Here is a 6,895-nt window from a genome sequence, read left to right as displayed (position 1 = left end):
AAAAATGCATAGATCAAGCATGCTCAAAGTATGTAAATGTGCGTAAAAACATGCATAAAAGAGTATATAATCTACGCACATCACACCCCCAGACTTAAACCTTTGCTTGTCCTCAAGCAAAATGCTGCAGTCTAAATTCATATGTCCTACAACACATTCATAAAACCTAGTGCACTTTCCTAACTCTATCAAAAAGTTTCATTAACGAGCATGATCATGGAAACAAGTAAAGTATGGTTCAAGCATAAGAATCTTGTGCGCAGTGTAAAAGTAACTCAACACCCTTCAAGTTTCAATCCATGTCCTAGTCAAGTCGTTATCAAATTTGAATTCCTAATGTTTCCAGTAAAAGACAAGTAACCAGTGATAGACACTTACTTGCCATTCACTTGGTTCATATTTCTCAACTAACCCAAGGTCTCAAAGGTGTGCTCAATCTCAAGGGAAGCTAGGCAGTCATTTCCCCAGTAACCTAACTCGGTCTCAAAGGGGTGACTTGCTAGATTCCACTCATGACAACTGTTTTTTATATCCCTTATTTTTTTTATTATTTTTTTTATAAGTGTTTGCATTGTGCAAAACTTATTCACAAATGTACTTTTAGCACACATGTTGGGATATTTTGATTTTTCCAAATGAGCTTTAATGATTTGAGCCTCATCCAGTAACCAAAATGAAAGTTGAGAAATCACCATGGAAACCAAGTACTAAGCAAACAAGATGAATCATGACTATTTCAATGACATCAACTATTCAAGCATCAAGCACAAGTGTAGTGAAGATAAAATCCTTAAGGTTGAACCAAAACTAAAACTCATCACCATAAGATTCTTAGCTTATTAATGCTTCCCAAGATAGAAAAAAGAACTACACAAAGTTTACTAGTAGCATCATGCGAACATCATGAATCGAGACAATAATCGTGCTAACATTTCACTTGAATCCAAGAAAGCATATAAGTGAAGATTTGATGTTCTCAAAATTTTTTTGCCATGATTATTTCAAAAACAAGCAAAATAAAGCAACAAGCAATGAAAATAAGAACCAACATGAAAAACTAATCAAAAACTAAAAACTGAAAACCAAACTAAACAATACATGACACCCCCCCAGACTTAAACTTTTCATCGTCCCGATGAAATCAGTATGGTGGAGGAGGTGGAGGTGGACGAGGGAAAGGAGGTGTACGACGTGGTTGGCCAATAGGAAAACTAGGAAAACCTGGAATCTCACCCAAGGATCTATGATACTCATATAAAGCATCAACTTGTTGGCTAGTAAGCGTCATATTCTGCATAAAATCTCTCATCCTAGCCTGATCAGTATCATAATCCTGCACAAACTCAGCCACTTGACCTTGAAAATTTCTCGTAAACTGAAAATGATTTTGTACCTCCCTAAACTGATCATCAGATAAAGAGAAGCGCCCCTCCAACATTTTTCGTTGGGAATCTTGCTTCTCATGAAGTGATTCTAGAGACGTACGAAAATCTAAAAAATCAAACCTAGAAGATCCCGTGCCATATGCAAAAGAATGCCTAGCAGGCTCCATAAAACTAGAAGGCTGCATATGTCCAGATGACGAGGGTTCATTATGTGGCTCAGTGTCTCCAGGTATAGAAGGGTTATCCTCAAAATCTAACTCAGAAATTACCCAATTAGCCCGGTTACGAATAGTAGTTCGTTCAGGAAAAGGAAGTGGTAAAGGAGAACCACTCCTCCTAGGAAACGCGAAACCATTCTCATCCCGAACGATCATTTTCATAGCAAGGCATGTATCAATGTCAATCATGTCATTACCATGAATTATTTCCAACCCATCAACATCAAGATTTAAATTATAAGCTATTCGGGTAATCAAACCACCAAAAATAATTGATCCCGATGATGCCCTAGCTTATCTCAATAAGGTTTGAACAAAATGAAAACCAGAGTCAAATTCAACCTTATAAAGCATAGCCCATAAAGCATAAAGCTCTATCTTCTTAACCACCCCATCACTCTCTCCCCTACCAAAAATAGTTTTACTCATGACTCTATGTAGATACCTAAAGATGGGGTTTTGCATATGGGAGGCCTTAGCTCTTGAAGGCTCATAAGGTTGATCTAACCCAGTTATTGCATTCCAAAAATGATTCCAATTAAACCTTGGATCAAACCTACGAGGGCTACCGGTGGTTATTCCAAAACAAGAATTAAAGTCACTAAATGCCCATAGAAATTCTTGATTCATTAATCTAAAAGAGATTTTTCTAAAATAATCATCTTCATTAGTAAAATGGACATCCAATGAACTTAAAAATTCCAAAACAAGACGAGGATATGTAGGCAAATGTGTGTACATAATATCACTCCAATCCAAAAACCCAATCATCAAATCTACATCTTCCCTAATTCCAAGCATATCAAGAACAGTTGGGTCCATATATCTAGTACACACTATCTTTCTATTGACAAGAATTGCAAATCTAGTTACTTGATCATCATTTCTGAACACAATATTGAATTCATTGTCATTACCTTCGTTGCGTGAAGTCCTTTTGCCTTTGCCCTTCACTGGTTGTTTCCTTTGTCTCTTGATGGCTCCTTCTCTTTGTCCCCACTAGATCCACCACCTCCTTTGCGAAATCTCTTCAAAATATTGGACATCTTGATGAGTTTAGATAGGGGAAGAATTATCTAGAGTTGTGGAACTCAAAGAATAAAACTTCAAAGAACAAAAGATCTTAGGTTAAGAGAACAAAAGTCCAAGTCTTAGAGAGGAGGAGAATCGGATCTAAAAGATCTTGAGAGATTAGAGAGGAGTTTTTAAGAATTTGGGAGAGAAAGATATGTTTTGGAGAGTTGGGGGTGTGCGGAACACGGCCAAGATCTGGCCGTGTGAGGTAGGAGGTAGACTTTAATAATTCTCCTACACGGGCCGTGTAGATCTACACGGCCCCCCCATCTTTCCTCTCGGGATTCTTTGCACGGCCGTGTCTATGACACGGCCTATACCTTTTTCTCCTCGGGAGATCCCACACGGCCGTGTCTGGATGACACGGCCCAAACACTTCCCTTCTCTGCAACCTTTGCCTGGCCGTGTATAGCACACGGCCTGACTCTGTTTTGCACCTAACCTGAAAACAAAATCAAAAGAATGCATCAAACTAAAAGGAATTACAATACAAATCAAAACTAACTAAAAGAACCCTTGGGTTGCCTCCCAAGAAGCGCTTGTTTAAGGTCTTTAGCTCGACCAAACTTAATCATTCGCTCCTTTTCCTCGCCCTTGGAGGACAGATATACTTTTCGTTTCTGTTGGGAGATCTTCTCCCAACATCTTCCACCACATTGTCTCCTTCATTTGGTGGCCTTCCATGAGGATGGAAATTCCATTCCTCAAGTTTATAAATGCTTGTCCTGCTACAAGCATTTAAAAGAGACGAGACATGGTTAGAGATATTAGATAAATCATATTCCAACTTTTCCTTACCAATTACCAAAGAAAGCTTATGATTTTTGACATCAATTATAGCTCCAGCTGTAGCAAGGAAAGGTCTTCCTAATATGATAGGAATCCTAGGGTCCTCTTCCATGTCCAACACGACAAAATCTGTGGGAATAACATTCCCATCCACCTCTACTGGCACATCTTCTATAATACCCAAAGGGTACCTGCAGGAATGATCGGCAAGTTGAAGTGCCATAGTAGTAAGTTTAATGTTTTTGAGACCTAATTTATTACAAATTGAATAGGGAATGAGGCTAACACTTGCCCCCAAATCACAAAAAGCTTTTTCAAAAAATTCTTTTCCTATGTTGCAAGGAATATAAAAGCTCCCTGGGTCCTTCAGTTTTGGAGAAGTGTTCTTCTCAAAAATAGCACTACATTTCTCACTAAGCGCAATGGTCTCGACCTCTCCTCTTCTTCTCTTATTTGACATGAGATCCTTCAGAAATTTGGCAAATCTAGGCATTTGTAGAATAACATCAATAAGAGGTACCTCTACACAAATTTCCTTAACCTTTTCTAGAAACTTGCCAAATTCTTCATCCTTCTTGAGCATTGTAAGTCTCTGAGGAAAAGGGACAGCTTTGCTCTGATGGTTCAGTGGAAGAGTCTCTTCAACCTCAATGGTACTCTCCTCATTAGCTTGAATCTGATTCGGTATAGGAGGAGGGAGCTTTTCTTCTTTTTGTATCCCTTTTGAAGCAGTCACTTGGGAGTCTCCCAAGGTCCGTCCGCTCCTAAGCTCAATCCTATTGCAATGCTCCATAGGATTCACATCAGGTTTTCCTGGAAGTTGTCCTGGTGCTCTGGATGATGAGGAAGCTAGTTGGGCAATTTGACTATCCTGAATCTTTTGATGCTTTTCAGAATTATCCATTCTCTGAATGAGCTTTGCTATATCTTGCTTCATTTCATTCTGAGTTGAGATAATTTCTTCAAGCATCTTTTCAACATTTGACTTTGGTAAGCCTTGAGAAGATAGATGTTGAAAATTTTGTTGCCCAGCTTGAAAATTTAGTCTTGCCCCCATAGATGGTCCTTGATCTTGATTATTTCTGTAAGAAAAATTTGGATGACTCTTCCATCCAGGGTTATAAGTATTTGAGTATGGGTTGTTCTGCCTTTGATTGTAACTCATGATTGCATCACATTGTTCAAGTCGATTGATTTGTGCAGTGATAGCTCCCAATGGACATGCGTCATTTGAATGCTCTGAACTCCCACATACTTCACAAGATGTACTAATAGCATTGACCATATTAGCACTAGTCCCCATATTCTCAAATTTCTTTGCAAGAGCGTCCAATTTTGTAGACAAAAGAGTGACTGCATCTACATCAAACTTCCCTGATGCTTTAATTGTTGGGTTTACAGAGGAATAGCCACCACTTCTTTCATTTGCCCATTGATGATGATTTTGTGCTACACTTTCAATGATTTCTTCGGCTTCATCTAAGCTTTTGTTCATAAGTGCCCCTCCAGCAGCTGAATCAAGGGACACTTTGGTATGATAATTGATACCATTGTAAAAAGTGTGCAACACTAACCATCTTTCCAACCCATGATGTGGGCATTGTCTGAGCATACTATTATATCTATCCCATGCTTCAAAAAGAGATTCTGAGTCAGTTTGCTTGAAGCTTGCAATTAAATTCCTCATATGAGCTGTTTTGCTTGGTGGATAGAACTTATCAAGAAACTGTTGCTCACACTGCTCCCAAGTGGTGATGCTATTAGGGGCCAAAGAATTCAGCCATTGCTTTGCCCTATCTCTTAGAGAAAACCCAAATAATAATAATCTAACTGCATCTGAAGGAACTCCATTCATTTTCATGGTACCACATATTTCATAAAAGACCTCTAAGTGTTGATTAGGGTCCTCATGAGGTCCTCCACCAAATTGGTTCTGCTGCACCATAGATATGATTGCGGGTTTGATCTCAAAGTTATTAGCTTCCACTGAAGGTCTTGAAATACTAGATCGAAAACCTCTCGCATAGGGTGCTGCATAATCCTTAAGTGGTCTATTTGCCATATTCAAATGTTCCTGTTCTTCAATTTGCCTTTGCAGAATTCTTCTTTTATGGAAAGTTCTATCAATCTCAGGGTCAAAAGGAAAGAATTCCCCTGCAAAGTTAGATCTTCGCATACACAAGAACAAGATAGCAGATAGCAATTCGACACAAAAAGAAAAATAGAAGAATCAAAAATGCAGAATTGAGTTTGTACAAAAAGAATTAACAAGAAGTGAAAGTTATACAAGAAAGTAAAAAAAACAGAAATCTAATGATTAGTTACAACTATGCAATATGAAAGGAAAACAAATGTTATGTTTAGTCTAACTCAATTGATAATTCCTAATGTTATAGCGCAGTCCCCGGCAACGGCGCCAAAAACTTGTTACGCTCCGCAAGTGTACGGAAATGTCGCAAGTAATATAAAAGATTATCGTATCCACAGGGATTGGAATAAGCACTAGAAATATCTCAATGCGAATTAGCTAAACAACTATCCAATCGTTTCAAAAGCAAAGTAAAGGTAAACAAATCTAATATTAGAGATCAACAAACAAGAGTTTAGTGTTTTGGGTTATGATAAAAGGAGATTCTAGGAGTTTCGGTTTCTTTGTAAGATTTCTTGAATGTAAATGGTTCACCAATTCTTATTCCTCAATTGCCAAACATGTAGAAAGTTGCCGGTTCCCTCTTGCAATAGACAACCGGCTAAGGACTGAGAAATGTATCTAAATAGGATTAATTAGACATGAACCTACGTTGTCCTTACACAGAAGCGCACCTATTACTATGCCTTCCTCGGATATCAACATAGAAGCCCACAACTTATTAATCTATAAAGATACAAGAAGCTAATCATAGAATCCATCCTACTCTCTTGAATATTCCTATTTCCTCTTCAAGATTATCTCTCAAACGTCCTTACACGGGCTTGCACCTGTCACGTGGATCCCTCGGATGATCGAGTGAGAGTTTATCCTTACCAAGTCCATAAGAAATCCAAACAATCAATCAAGAATGAGAATTAAGCACAAACCACCATCAATCATTCAAGATCTAATTGATACAAGCAAGATAATGTCATTGAAACAAGAAAATGGCAAATCCATAAGAGATTACATCAATCCATCATACAAATACTCTCTTAATCCTAGAATACAAGATCTACTCCATGAATCGAGGAAGAAAACCCGAAAGAATAGAGATTACAAGCACTCCTTGAATCCCCAATCCAAGAAAACAAGAAGAGGGGAAAAGAGAAAACTTATCTACGAAGAAGCCAATCCTCGCTCCGGAGCTGGAATCGACAAGAACTCCCCTTGAATCGCCCAGAAATCCTCCCAAGAATGGGAGGAAACCACCAAATCTTGCCTTCTCCCAAAGGGGG

At 38.4% G+C, this 6,895-nt stretch overlaps 1 non-coding gene across 1 annotated transcript; it reads left to right on the top strand.

Moving 5' to 3' along the window:
* The first annotated feature begins 5,049 nt into the window (after positions 1 to 5,049).
* LOC122007560 lies at positions 5,050 to 5,155 on the top strand. The gene has a single exon (XR_006119033.1). It is a non-coding gene; the product is annotated as a small nucleolar RNA R71 (small nucleolar RNA).
* The last annotated feature ends 1,740 nt before the right edge of the window (positions 5,156 to 6,895 follow it).

The sequence above is a fragment of the Zingiber officinale genome, chromosome 7B (assembly GCF_018446385.1).
Source record: "Zingiber officinale cultivar Zhangliang chromosome 7B, Zo_v1.1, whole genome shotgun sequence".
NCBI lineage: Eukaryota > Viridiplantae > Streptophyta > Magnoliopsida > Zingiberales > Zingiberaceae > Zingiber > Zingiber officinale.
This window is presented reverse-complemented; position numbering and strand designations above follow the sequence as displayed.